At 42.8% G+C, this 15402-nt stretch overlaps 1 protein-coding gene across 8 annotated transcripts in view; it reads left to right on the top strand.

The window, feature by feature from the left end:
- The window catches only part of LOC119453962 (zinc finger protein OZF-like), a 221133-nt gene that overhangs the window by 183065 nt on the left and 22666 nt on the right, over positions 1-15402 (top strand). For 3 of the 8 annotated variants that reach the window (XR_007466744.1, XR_005192518.2, XR_007466749.1), the window contains exons 1-2: positions 4444-4639; positions 5025-5152. The exons of 3 other annotated variants lie outside the window; for them this stretch is intronic. The gene's annotated coding sequence lies outside the window, so the exon portion shown is untranslated. Of the gene's footprint in view, positions 1-4437; positions 4640-5024; positions 5153-15402 lie in introns of those variants that run through there. 2 more of the 8 variants (XR_007466746.1, XR_007466747.1) reach the window with 2 other exon arrangements.

The raw sequence follows: 15402 nt of genomic DNA, 5'->3' as shown, positions 1-15402 counted from the left end.
CAGTATTGTACAGGATCCGTACTTATTAAAAAACTCTGAAGGCCTTGTGAAATTTTTGGCATCAGATAGTACAAGTTGCAGCTGGGGATTCAGCATAGATGTTCAAGACCTCTATTATTCCTTGCCGCATGGGCCCTTAATGCGCAGTGTTAATGATTGCATAACAAATGAGAATGACGAGGTGTCATTTCGCAACACGTGCGGGATGACTGTTGAGTCCTTTCTTGAACTTCTGCATTTTTATTTAGCTAATACACACGTAGGATTCTGTGATGAAACGTATATACAGGCAGGGGGCGTGTGCATCGGGTCAAAGGTAGCTCCCATCCTTAGTAGCATTTTTCTGGGAAGCATAGACAGAGAGCTGGCAAAAGATCTAGAAGGTGTAGTATATAAGGTATACAGATATGTAGATGACTACTTGATTTTGGGCTGTCATGTAGACAAAGATGTTTTCAGAAATAGGGTAGTAAAATCATTTAATTCTCTGGGCAAGGGCTTGACTTTCACTTCTGAAGTACCAGTAGATAATAAGCTACAGTTTCTAGATGTCAAGTTAGAATTTCTACCGGAACATGTGTGTTGGTCATTCTCGCCCCGAGATGGAAAACAGCTAATGAACTATGCCTCTAACCATTCCAGGCTTGTGAAGAATGGTATAGTCATTTCATGTTTCAGGTCAGCGTTGTTGAAATCATGTTATCACACTGTAAACATTGCATTTCTTGAACAAGTCAATCGGTTGAGAAAGGCTGGATACCCGCTCGCTGTGATGCTGGCGTCATGCTCTAGATTAATGAAAAAACTAAAACAGGATAAAGAATCATGCACAAGTAATCAAATACAGAAAGATTTAGCTTCTAAGGTGTCAGTGATTCCGTATGTTCATGGCCTTTCACACAGACTTAAGCAGGTGGCTGGGAGTTACGAAGTAAAAGTGGTGTTTTCAGCAAAAAACAAAATAGGCAGTGTGTGTTCTAAGGTCAAAAGTAAGTTTGAAAGTAAGGATGATGCTAAGAAAGGATGTAGTATAAAACATCCACGTAAGAACCAATTTGTCGATTGCGCGATGAACGTTGTTTATTAGATTCCTTTGACGTGTGGTCATGTGTACGTAGGGCAGACTTCGAGATGCGTTAACACGAGACTAAGGGAACACTTGTCTAGTCTCAAAGGTCGCCCTAGTACGCATTTGGCGATGCATTGTGAAGAACATGCGCGCTCACCTTGTCTTGAAAGCACCGCCATTTTGCTTAGGCATAGAAATCAAACCGCGAGAGAAATTGTGGAAGCTCACTGGATTGAAAAACTAAAAGAAAAATGCATCAGTCATCCTTCTGTTTCATTGTTAGATAAAGAGAATTCGCTGCTGTCATCATATCTTTAACGCGTTTTCGCCTTTTGTGCTTGTTTTATGAACATTGCTGCTTTTTATGCTGACCGCGTAGCGGCATTTCATGACAAGCGTTTTTTTATGCGCTCTTGACATGTTCTATTGACAGGATCGCGCAGATCTGTGGGTATTTAAGCCGGTGGTTCTTCAATAATAAACATCAGTTGTTAGAAAGCGCTCGTCCTTGTGTCTCCTTTTCTTCGTCCCTGTTTATTTGCGCGCAAAAAAATCCAATTCACGGTCTCTATTTCTCTCACTTTCTTTCTGATGACCCCTGGTTGTCTATTTACAGTTTCGATTATCCTGTACTTGGTTGCCAACTTCCTTGACCTCTTCCTCCATTCTGTGTTGGTGACTGTTGCCGGAGCCTCTGATATAAATAGGCACTTAATGCCGCAGCTAAACGTCGCCTCCCTTCCCTCCCCCTCCCCCCCCCTCTCCCAGTTCGCTCGCAGCGCCCTCGCACAATTTTTCCACACGCGGCGCCTCAGTGGCAGAGCGCCGTTCGGCCCACTCGACCATTGTCTAGTACACTCTACACAATATATTTAAATTTCGCGTTAAGCACAACTTTCGATCGCAGCGCTGCTCTGGTGGCGTCATCGTAGAAGCGACCACGGATCCCAATCGTTTTACTCACTACCTACTGGTTTTACTACCTTGTCTATACGGACGACGCACTCAAGTACTAGGGTTGCCAGATTGGGCTATTAATAGCCAAATTGGGCTACTTTTTACGCGGCTTGGCGTCGAAAATTCCAAGTTGGCTACATGGCTATATTTGGGCTATTTTTGTATTAAAGACTTCCGGGTCCCGGGGACCACGTCAGCACTGACAAAATTTAGGAACGCCGGTTTATGACAACCCAAAGCTCATTGCTGCGAAAAAGTTATGTAGCTAATCTCGAAGGCTGTGTGTTTAGGCAATGTCGGCACGGAGTGGATGACGTTAAGTCGTCGCTGCCGTGTTTACGCGTGTTTCAAGGCGAAGCTCTCTTTTTGTTTTGGTTTCGGCGCCATCTGCTGCCGCTTCACGCGTGGTTCAGTAAGAAAACCGTTCTCAAAACTAAGCATGGGCAGGCGAAATGCAGACGTGTATATAAGAAGGAATGGCAGAAGGACCCCTCTTTAAAAGGTAAATTTTACTTTGTGCGCATATTTGGTTTTAAAAGCGTCTGGTGGTGCGTTGTTTCGGAATGGAGTAAGAAACTCGGCAAATTTCTTACTCTATACAAAATTTCCGAAATTCATTCCGCATTCGAAGGCAACTATTGCATATGCAAAGCATAAAGCCACACAAAATTTAAAATATTGCAGTTGAGAATGAGGATGTTTTAAGGAAGGGTCAAGGTCTTGCGTGAGGCTCACACATGATCCCGAACTTCGGCACAGGCACGAGCGCACTGTCGCACTTCGTACTTGCTGGACGCACTTTGTACTCGCTCGTCGTCTGCCGTTATCTCAAGATCGGTAGCCACGGCACGGTGCGCGTGGAGGACCACTGCCGTTCGGTCTCCTCTTGCCCTTCTAGTCTTTGGAAACACACAGATATTGCCGGCCCACCGGCTTTATTAAAGAAAGGATAATCGAATGCGCTATAGGATATATAATGCGTGTCCTTTTTGCAGAACCAAGAACGCACGTGCGCCATTTTCAGTTAGTGTGACGTAGTGATGGTAACGGAGGGTGCGCCAGCCTGGTCGAGCCAAATGTGTTCGCGAAGAACAGGTTATCAGAGTGCGCGGGCTCGTTTCCTTTACTGATGTCTGCCCCGGCGGGCTGACCACCTGTAAAATGAGTATTTTTGGAACACGAGAATGCTCTCACTAGGTTTAACAAAAGTGGTTGTCTATGATAAAATAACAGGTAACTGAGCAAGAGGTATTTCCTTTTATTGTGATATAAATTAATTATATGGGTACTCCAAGCGCATTTCTACCGTGGTCGTGGTCGTCGCAGTGAGGTTGCGTTTAAAGTCCAAACGCGCTAACATCGTCGCCGCGCGCGTACGTGTTCCCTAGTGGAATTGCATTTCTTTATTTTTTTTTTCAAGTCACACTGAAGGTAAGGTACACAGCCTTCCTCGGAAATTTGGCCGCACATGCATTCGTGCCTGCATTCACAGAAACTTACGCACACGTTTTCAGATTGCACGAATCTTGCCAGGGAATCCCTGTTAAAAAATTGCACAGTTCAACGCTTCGATACTAATGCCACCTGGGTTATTGTCAGCGCCGTAATCTAGGTGGCAATTGAAACTGTAAGCTTTAATTTAATTCACCTCTTCTGCTACGGGCCAGCAGGTCGTTCCGTTTTTGCATTCAAAGGCGAATTGCAGTCACAACTGTCCCTTCTTCGCACGAGGAAAACGCGAGAATGTTTCACATTTTCTCCAGAGTCCAGTGTGCCTCTAAGCGGCAGCATTTGCTAACTCAGCGTCTAGCTGAGTTACAAATACAAAATTGAGAGAGAGAAAGCGAGAGAGCGGGATAGAAACAACATGCTTATTTTATGAATCAAGCTTAGGAAAGGCATCACTATTGGAAAATGCATTGAGCTCGGGCCGCCTCTTGGGCACTTGATCGTTACCAGCCGAAGCTGATCCTAGAGACTGGAGCTGGCAGTATTTTGCGCGACACTTCCAGAAAAATGCCTCGAGTAAAGCGAGGCGTGAACTAAAGTTAGCTCACAACGTGGCTCAGTAAATACTGATAACGTCATGAATCAATCGGAAACGAAATCCTTCGGCTCGTTGTAACAATAAGTGGTGTCCAAATCCACGTCTGAGTGCCAGCTCTCACTAGAATTCTTTGCGCAGATCTTGAGGCCACTGTTGGGCTGGTTGCATGAGGCGGAAGTAATTTTGGAGCTGGAAACACGCGGTGAACCATCTGCACCATCTGTAAGACACCTGAAGAACATCATCAAACTTTTGGCTATCTTTTTGGCTACTTTTTGGTCACTAAAAATTTGGGTCTGGCTATCTTTGGGCTACATTTTGAGATCATTTGGCTATTTTTTGTTGGGGCCATCTGGCAACCCTATCAAGTACTACATGGCTACATTTCATTGCTTTCTTCACAGCAAGCTTGTGAGCACCTTCCATTTGTGACACTGAGATAGCGACAGCCTATTTCCTTTACTGTTCTTATGTGTCAGCTGTGCGGTTGTGTTATGTGTACGTTGTGAGTGCGGCGGTGAACAACCCCGCATGACTGCCGCTGACGCTTACGGACTCTTCCAAAGGTAAACATACATGAGCGCAGGAATCAGCCCATCGGTCTGTGCAATGCCTCCTTATATGTGCATGTCTGCTACTTTCGTGCATAATTCTTGCGTGTAAGTTTGCATCCGTAATCGACATTCTAACAACAGCAAGAAGGCAATTCGACAGAGGCACTGCGTGCTTGAATTTTTTGTCTGCGCCGTTTTTATAATATATATTACGAACTATCTAGACCAACTCTATACGCTCGGACTGTTTACAGCTAAAGGAGGTTTTTTTACTTGATGTATGAGAAGCGTGCTTCTACTTGTGGCAGTGACGTGGTGAAGGGCTCTAGGCCCATATCCCTGGCTGTCTGTGAGCACTTGTCTAATTTGTTTCACTGTGTTGCTGCTGTCTTTGCAGCTTCTGCGGATTTATTCTGTCTGCACCGTGTATTTTTTGTGCCCACCGGGATCTAGCCTATATCTGCCTTGTTGACTACAAATAGCCCCAAGTACTGATTGCTGCTGGTTTGCTCAGTCCAGGATCTGGTATGTATGTCCATTTGCTGAGGGTGTGCTCTTGATTCAATCAATCAGTTCTTTATTCGGCACCGTTCCAGGGTGCTAGGCGCGTGGAAAAAACCAGAAGTGCTGGCTTCTAATGCTTGTGCTGCTCAAGCAAAAGCATACTTCAGATTATAATGGGGGTTTGAGTGACGTATGACATTGTCATAATCGTGCCAGACAGGTGACAGGGCTTGCTCACAGATTTAAGCTATGGATGCTTGCCATTTAAATTTTGCAAGCTACCACAATGGTCTTAAACTTCCATTTGAAATTCTGTAGGCTAAAACACTTATAATATTGTATTGCACTTGATGCATAGTGCCATCACAAAAAACGCCCTAGAAGATGAAACAAAAAAATGCTCTGTGACGAATACAGCCACCTTTGTTTGGACATTTCACTCCGCAAAAGGTCTTCGAAGGGCAAGGATAAAGCCAATGATGTTCCCAATGCGCCCGATTTGACGAAACCCGGAGTTGTTCTGATCATTGTGCAACAACCTGCACAACAAAAAAAAAACATATAGATAAATATAAAAAGGGACAGAGAAAGAAAAAAGGTGACTTTTACAAACCCTGTGCTTGCCGTGCACAAAAAAAAAGTGCGAATTCGGCACGAAAAACCGCAGCAAGCAATCGGCGAGCTCTGCACAGGACATGCATGACCTCCGCGACAACCATAACGGCCGATCCCGAAGGCTGTGTGTATATGGCACCGCTTGCCAGTGACTTTAGGCTACAGTGAAGGATGACGCTGCAGTAGAGGTTTGCATCAACTCTCGCGGTGGTGTGCGACGAAAGACTTGGTGGGATAGTGAGGATCGGGAAGCACTAAACGCCCGCCGAGAGGCAAACCGAATACACAGAAAAGCTTTGACGACACTCCCTCCAGGTGGCTGTGAAGATTGATGGCAGGAGTATATGAATTGCAAAAGAGCAACACAAGCAATAGTGCAACGCAAGATCGCTGAACATTACAATATAGACAGCTCCAATTCCTGACTGCTGACAGGCGTTGGTGAGCTGTCCAGCTGGTTGCGCGCTGCACGGCACACCAAAGACGACTTCACTCCCTGGACAAGCTGCCCCCCTGTTAAGTGGCGTGTTTGCAAGCCGTGCCGGAACTTGCTGCGTGGCAGAGTGTGAAGACGATGTGCACTTGGCCTCGGGTGCGAGAAGAGAAGAAGCAGAAGTAAGGGCCCATATGCGCTCAATCCGCCCTCCGCTCCGCACGCATGCGGACCGGAGGGCGGATTGGTGAACGCCAATGTGCGAAGTGGTGAACGCCAGTCCTTTACAACCTTTAGAAATGGTGACAAGATCAGTAGCGATAAGATTTGTTGCTTCGGTATCGCTGTCATTCCTCGTGCACTATACTGCGTGAGCTCTTTTGCCACCTGTGATGCGCCGTGGTGACCGCGACGTTCGAGCTGTGTTGTTGCTGTTACGAAGTGTTCGCAAAATACCAATCGGGATATTCATGTGTCGCCGCGGGACTAGGCGTAAAAGTGCCCGTTTTATGCTATGTGCGTATACTTAGAAGTAGACTGCGCATAAGTGTTGCCGATCGCGTTTTCTTGGGTAGTACCCCAATAGAGAAGCCATATCACACCGCACTTTCACCTTCGTACATGTGTCGTTTGTTTCAAAAGTTGTTACTGCACTTTTGACGATGCTTATATTGGTGAGGGTACTTTAGGGAACATCATAAAAGTTGCATACGTCAAGACATACTGCACTGTCCTGAAATGTGGACGCGCCTGAGCACTAATGCTATGAATGTAAATTTCTAGCAGCCTTGATTTTTATCATGTGGGCAGTGTTGTGAAGAGCCGGAATTTCTAGATTGCACGAATAGCTTTATATTTTGTGATGCAAGTGGCTTCGATACCCAAGAATGTTAACTGCTTGGTTTTTGCTGGTGACTAAGCACAGAGTCTGTTTGTGAAGAAACCAGTGGTATTGTAGATGAATATGGTATGAATGAGAACTGGATACTTCCTTGTGAATAAGTACAGATTTACGTTTCCTGACAAAAAAAAATAACAAGACTGAACACAGGTATGGTGATATATTCTGCTAGCAGCCAGCAGAATCGCATGAAAGAAATTTTGCCCAGAGTTCTTCCTCACTGGCTAGCTATGGTCACGTTAGTAATGCAGGCAGAATAAGCTAAACAAAAGTTTGCCGTTACTGTGTGCATCCACCCTATTTCATTCTCTGGTTGTCTTGGCACGAGCCTTCAGCTTAATGCGAACAATATTTATCACAAGTACCAGCGTTATCTGACGAAGAAGTGCTATACTTTTTATCCTCATGTTCATTCTGCCCACAGTCATTACCAAATAATGTGCGTTAAACTGACTTAAGCCTGCAAAGTATGTCCATTAGGTGTTTTTCTGGTGAACTTTCATCTGCTATCTATCATTCATGGATGTAGGATGTTGAACGCTATTAGTGGCCATCTCGGTGATGTTCTGGACAGTTTTCAGCTGCGCTGCCAGACTATGGAAAGAGGAGCCTCACCTCATCATTCTTAAAGGGACACTAAAGAGAAACGGGAAGTTCAGCTGGAATAAAAGAGGGACCTTCAGGAATGCATGCAGTTTTTGTTGGGTGCAAAAATATGAGTTATTAGCGGAGAAATTTGAAAACAAAGACCTCTTCCTCAATTTCTCTCACCCCAGATTTGGCGCTGAAGCAGTGTCGTCACAGATTTCATTGCTCTCAGCGAATCAGAATGCGCCATGATACGTCACTGCTTGCGTAAACGGCCGAGGCGCTGGATGCATCATGGCTGCATGCATGGTCGCTGCATTTGCGTTCGCCGTGATGGATACTGTTGCTGCCGCTGAACCTTGCAACGAAGAGCTCGCCAGGGAAGCAAGACTGCATTTCAGCGATATTCCGTGAAACGGAGCGCGAAATGATCCTCCGTGCTGGAGCGGTAGGTGTTTCCGCGTGTGATGGCAGTGAGCCGCTGGCCGCGCTGGTGGAAAGCAGAGCTTCGTTTTCGTCGACAGAAGGCGAAGCGTCCGGTCCGCCAGGCGACAATGTTCCCGACAGAACAAGCGTAGAAAGTTGCGCACATACTCGGTATGGTTATTTCGTGGCTTTATTTAATGACATTCAGCACTCACCGAGTCGCCAGTTTGCTGCTGCAGGGGCACCGGTAGGGGGTTTGATGAAGGCCGCGTTGAGGGAACAGCTGCTCGAGAAAGGACTGGCCTCTGGGGCACGCCAAGATACTTTCCGAGGGCAGGATTATACACATAATCCGAGGGCGAGAAATGCAGAGAGCACACCATCGGTTTCTCTGGCTCTTTTGCCGTTTTTATCAACGGCAGAGCACTGAGCCATTGCGAACGCCAGGGAGCCGGGGCTCACTGCGCATAAAAGAACACAATCAAGTCAACACTGCCGCTGCCCCTGAGCAAGCGCCTTGGGCCATTTATACAGCCCTCAACACTACACACACAAGGCATTTTCTGGCTGTTTCCCGCGAAGTCAACATTTTTTGAGCTACGCAACACGCAACCAAACACCGTAGAGCGGAACAGGCGTGCGCGACGATGCATTGACCAAAAAGGAAACTACGAAACTATCACGACTGGATGTATCGCCATGCCATTTTTTTTTTCTTATTTATTTAATTTTGTGCTAAACTTGTACCTCCTCGCTTGAAACGGTTTAAAAAGTTGGCAAATGCTGTTTATGTACATTAAAGGTGTATTTCATTTTGCGTTTTATTAACAGCGATAAATCGCTCTCGACCAATCGCGACCGGTCTGCATTTGTAATCTCCGACGTCCCGAACATGTAGTGCGGGAAATTCGAAGGGGCGTCAGCACCTATCCTTCAGTTTTTCGCTATTTTCTCGCTTATTAAACATCTGTTTGCAGTAAGAATGGTATGGCTGTGATCTTGAAAGGATAATCTACCATTTAAGCTCAACTTCCGGTTTCTCTTTTCTTTAGTGTGCCTTTAAGCATTTTCATGGCCACCGTGCCTTGCGCCTGAGAATTAGGCTGCTATCACAATAAAAAGGGTGCCTATTGGCCGCCATGAGAATATTCTGAACAGAAATTTTCACAATTATGTCAGCATTAGTTGTGTGATTGAAGACAGCCAATAAGGACGAACTGGTGGCAAAATTTTCTAAGTGACTCTGCAGGCGGAATATTTGCTCCCTATGTTATATTAGCCGCAATGTTTTGGTCAATGTGCTGCATTTTTCTTTGACACAAATTTACTACCCAGCCAGATAAGATATTGTCAAGCTATCGATTTTAGCCTGATACACATGGACACTTCTTTATTTTATCATATTCTGGAAATGGTACCCAAGCCCAGCTTAGATTAGCGACATCAGCTTAACGTATGCACGCAGTTGAGTGGCTGCATGTGAGAGAAGAAATAATTGTGAAACTAATAGTCATTAGTCCAGTAAAAAGACTTATTTGTATTTACGTATTGATTGTGTAAGTTGTGCTGTACATATTATGCACACAGTAACAAGTAAACACAAATTGTATGCATACATTGTGTTTACATTCATGTGTGTGAATAAAACAGCACAACTTCTAATATCAATACATGTCACTACAACTTGACCCCATGAAAGATGCTCTATATGGTACTCAGCTGGTCTTATTTAAATTTTATCATGTGATGCAGTTACATTTCTTGCCTGTATTCTTTGCGATCACTTGTTAGAGGGGTCTTGTTGATTATGCCGTCTAAACAACTCGTATAAAGTACTGTGTTTATTATACTGAAATACTGAACACAGCTACACTACTTTGTACACTAGTGAGATAATTCCACAGTTCATCGTTCTGTCACATGTTGTTCTTCAATCAGAAATGGTGACTGCATTTGGTGTCATGAGTTCTAGGCTCATTTTCACTTGGGCCTTTCGATGAAGTAAAATCTGCCTCTTCAACAGTGAATTTAGTAGAAAGCCACCACTGAACCAATATCTCCAAGACCAATTACTGCATGCTTTTGGCCAATCAGATTGTGTGCCGAGACTATGTATGATACATAACTTCAGCTACACCAGTGATCACACAGCTGAAGCTGCTACATATAGTTAAGTCATTGATATAGGCAGAGGAAGATGTACTTATGAAACTGTCACTCATCACTTAATACGGGAATGACCCAAACCTTTGAGAGCTATATGTGAGCTGAAGCTGCTAGATATAGTTAAGTCATTGATATAGGCAGAGGAAGATGTACTTATGCAACTGTCACTCATCACTTGAAATGGGAATGACCCAAACCTTCGTAAGATTGCAACCATATGACAGCACAAGGGGAACTAAGCTTACTATAGTGCCACCATCTCAGCTGGCTTGTCGTGATGCTCTTGCCTGCTGGTTTCTATTTAATAGCCTTTCTATGTTATGAATTCACAGCTTTCATAACAGTTACTGCACTAATGAAGGCACTGCACACTTACCCCTACTGAAAGAGGTATCTGTACATGTAGAGAAGAGAGAATTTATGCAGGTAAAAATACGTCAAACAAAGTATTTCCACATTAGAAGATATTTGACTGGCAATGAATGCACATTCAGAACATGCCTTAAGTGCCATGTGAGAAAAATGAAGATGTGTCGTGCTGAAAACCTGCTTGCCTTTTGAACATTGGCATCAAGAAAAATTTCAGTCTGTACTTATGTCTTCTGTGTCGGAGGGTAGAACATCAAAGTAGAGATGCAAAACGGGTGTTGTATGTAGTAGTCCATTATATATGTGCTACTCAAGTTGCACCAAACACAGCTATCAATGTGCACAGCATTGGACAAGTGACCATGTGTATGTCTGACACATTAAAAATCTCTTACACTGATCATTCTGAGCTGTAAATGTGAAATGCCTGCTGTTTTCAGCTACAAATAGTGCATATATATATATGCACCACAAAGAGGTGATGTGACAAAAAATTGTGTACACCTGAATGTTATATTGCTTTTCGAGCAGTGCTATGGTGCATTTCATGGTGTCTCAGTTTACTTAATACAGTTATGAATTTACAGATTGCTTCACATGTTTACAGCTAAAAACCAGAGAGAAAACCTCAGGAAACGACTTGCATTATGACTGAGAGGTCACAACACGAATATTTGTGTGGTGTCCTTCCTGTTCAATGATGTGGTTTTGTACTATAAATGTAAAATGTCACACCAGCAAAGCTGAGCATCCACCCTTACATTTCAAATGCTTTTTTGAATGCTAGGCAGTTATGCTGGTAAGCAAATTCTGCCAGCAAATCTGTACCACCTTAATTTAAGCGCGATGGAAAAGGTTGTTTGTGCATAGCCAAGCTGTTCTGGCATGCCTGAAGGAATACAGCAGTGCCTGGTGACACCGTATTGTTCAGGCGTAACAGTGAACAACTACTAAGGAAATCGACTGACCCATATGTGGGAGCATTATATTACCTAAGCCACATGCAAAGTTGCTTTCAGTGTACTAGTAGAAAAACCACAGCTTTGATTTGTCAAGTTATTTTACTGCACACACACAGTGCTGTAATAAAGTCTGCACAATGGTGAGCAATACAGCAAGGAATGAAAGATTACTTGTGATGTGCGGATTTGAATAGTACATGTGAATGCATACCCAATTCACCGGTATTGTTTTCTTCTGGAACAATTTTATTTTCAGTGATCTCTTTCATGGTGCTCAGGGGGGTACCATTCATTTGGATACTTAAATAGTGAACAGATAGATAATGGTGCACACCAATCTTGTAGTTTTATGCAGAACACCTTGCGCATTATTCACAAAGATGAACCAAAGGAACTATTCGTTGGTTTGTTATGAAAATAAAAAATGGCGATAAATGTTTCCTCACTTTTTGTGCGGGCCTGTCTTCCGCCATATGAGCTTTCATTTCATTGTCATGTGCATGTTAAAGCAGCTACTAATTAAGAAAGACAAAAACAAAACCACTTACTACATCAACCTTTTCACACCACAAGCGATCACTGAGCTCACTGTGAAGCTAAGTCACTTAATAATCTTGGTTTGTTGTCAAACAAAATACAGGTACTGGCCAGCTGTTTGTTATGGTATGTATTTTTTCATTTTCCTAAAATCTGGCTGTGCATCAGCTAGCTAGGTCGTTGCTACATAAATACATAGACAATGTGTAGCCCATGCCCAACTCACTAAAATAACCTGAGTAGAGCTTACAATAGTTCACTTATCATGTGCATCCTTTGTGAACTTATTTTTCATATAGAGTGATTGAAATAGCACACGCATGTATGATGCTGACAGTATCAAATGGTCTCAAGTCTATCATCTTTGTTTGCTGCCATGGCTGAGAGAGGGAGCATGCCTATTATTGTACTGCTTAATTGTTGTGCACTTTGGTAATGTGTTTTACATTGTGTAAATGCTGAATTCGGTATAATTTCAGCATAATGGGTAATGAAAATGCGGATGAGCTAGCCCGCAAAAGACATGATCACATAAATTTATGAAAGTGTTTTTCACTAAAAGTGAGGCGTCGGCTATGACGAAGCGATATGTACTCAATGAACGGTGTAGAAGTTGGTCTTCAACTTCAGGCAATTGCAAGTGACTTGCAATTGCAATTGCAAGTCAACACAGAACTCCAATCAAGGCTACCATAATGTCTACCACGGCATCTGGAGACCCTGTTTCACCGGCTTCGACTGAATGTTGCATACATGAACAGTCTTCTTTTCGCAATGGCCAGAGCACAAATCCATATTGTGACAACTGTGGCACTGTGCAATCTCTAGAGCACATCTTGCTTGAGTGGCCAGCTTATAGAGACGAGTGACATCAATATAAATGATCATGGAAAAGCTCGACCAAGGCCCATTGACATGGATGTTGGGTTCCTGGCCTTGCCCCTCAAAACAGCACAAAGCCCTGGACTTATTGCTTTAATGTATTGAAGTTTGCTGTCTAAACTAAGACTCATGCACATCATCTCATCAAGACTGTGATCTTACTTTCCTTCGCATTCGCCGTCTGCCTTCATCACCCCGAAACATTTCAATTCAAGTTTATTCCATTTTTCTTGAGATACACAAAAAAAATGGAGGAGGCCTGAACAAAAAGTGAAACTCTGTTCACTTGACGGGGATTCAGGCCCCCTTTACAAGGCATATAGCAAAGCAGTTGATGTGGAACACAAAAAAAAGAAACACTGATTATGCGTTATTACGGTAACAAAGCATTCCGTGTCCCTTTGTTTTTATATGTATATAAAAAATCACTTAGTGTGCGTACACACAAAAGAAAAAACACGAAACACCATATGTTACATTTCTGAAACAAGAGAAACATTAAATATTCTTCATTACACTGGTTTCATTACATTAGTACAGAATTTCATTACACTATAGAAACATATAAAATTGAAAGAGAAGAAACATATATTTTTCACCAATGTGCACTACTCAACGGATACAAAAAAATTTCTTAGTGTTTTCTTACTGGTAGATTCAATGAATATTTCATGTTCAATCAAGTAGTTTAGGAGTTTTGGCAGTCTGTAACAAAGCATCTGCTCACTCATATTTAATAGAGTGTATGGAATAATCCACTTTTCAGTATTACGGAAAGGGTAAAGGTGAGATTTTTTCTTAAGTTCAGCTAATGTATGTAATGTTCCATCAGAAAATTTAAAGCATTGTTTGTATCTGAGGGCTAAATTGTATGCGTAGAAGTTGTGAGCAGGAACCACGCAAAACCGTGTAAATAGCGGTCCTGTGTGTGCTCTGTAGTGTTCTCCAGCTATATGACGGATAGCTTTCTTTTGCAGTACGTGTAATCTGTTTATATTTGTTATTGACCTGGTGCCCCAAACAAGAAAAGAGTAGCTCATTTGAGAGGAAAATAATGCATGGTACAGCTGTAGTTTGACACTACTCGGAAGTAAAAATTGTGATTTTGCAAAGACACCTACGGTTTTGGAAATGCGGGCAACGAGATGGTTTGATATGTGTATCCCACGACAAATGTTTATGAAAGTGAACTCCAAGATTTTTGACAGTGTCAACAATCTCTATGACGGAATTATCCAGAACTAGGGGGTCTGTTAGTGAGATATTTATTTGGGGTAGTGAAAATACGATAGCTTTTGTTTTGTTAACATTTATTTGTAAAGAATTCAAATTGCACCGCGTGCTAATACTTTTGAGAACATCGTTTATGTCACTAGTTGTATTATGTAAATTCTGTGAACGAAATAATAGTGTCGTATCATCTTCATTTAAGACATATTTAGGTGTTTTATTAATATTTGTGATGTCATTTATATAGAGATTAAACAATAAGGGACCTAAAATACTCCCTTGTGGAACCCCTGTATTTACGGGTTTACATGAAGATGAGTATCCATTGATTTGTACACGTTGCATGCGATTCCGGAGGTATGATGCTATGAGATCTAATGGTAAACCGCGAACGCCGTACAAGTGTAGTTTTATTAGCAGTGTTTGATGCTTCAGTCGATCGAACGCCTTCGAGAAGTCTATGTAAATGCCTATGACTAATTGCTTTTCCTCGAATGCTCTGAGAATGAAGTCTTTCTGAGTTAAAAGTGCAAGTTCTGTGGAACGGCCACTGCGAAAGCCAAACTGGGCGTCATTAAGTATATTGAATTTATTTGTGAACTTCATTAATCTTGTCAAAGTTATTTTTTCTAGGCCTTTAGAAAAAGTGGGCAATATGGAAATTGGGCGGTAATTAGAAAAGTTATTTTTGTCACCTCCTTTAAATATCACAACCACTTTTGATATCTGATTACTCTACTGGCACTTACTCTACTGCGTAGAGACACTTACTCTACTGCTGATAACATGTCACGAGCTGCATTTTTTTCTGTCATTTTTCTTCTGCTTACCCTTTTCTAGGGCCTTACTTCTCCTTCGTCCCATTCGCTGCAGAGTAGCATGTAGGCGACAGTATGCATGCTGAACACTGCATTTTCAATAAAGAGCTTTCTTTCTCTCTCTCTAAGTAGTAAAGGGGCAACAGTTTGGTCACCCAGGCTGACAAGAAAGAATGTAATTATTTTATTTCACTCGAAATAAGTTGTCTTATCAGCAGTACAAATTATTCATCATCATCATCAGCCTATATTTTATGTCCACTGCAGGACGAAGGCCTCTCCCTGCGATCGCCAATTACCCCTGTCTTGTGCTAGCATATTCCAACTTGCGCCTGCAAATTTCC

The sequence above is a fragment of the Dermacentor silvarum genome, chromosome 5 (genome assembly GCF_013339745.2).
Source record: "Dermacentor silvarum isolate Dsil-2018 chromosome 5, BIME_Dsil_1.4, whole genome shotgun sequence".
In the NCBI taxonomy this organism is placed as follows: domain Eukaryota; kingdom Metazoa; phylum Arthropoda; class Arachnida; order Ixodida; family Ixodidae; genus Dermacentor; species Dermacentor silvarum.
The sequence above is the reverse complement of the archived record's forward strand: the minus strand, read 5'-3'. Positions and strand labels throughout refer to the sequence as shown.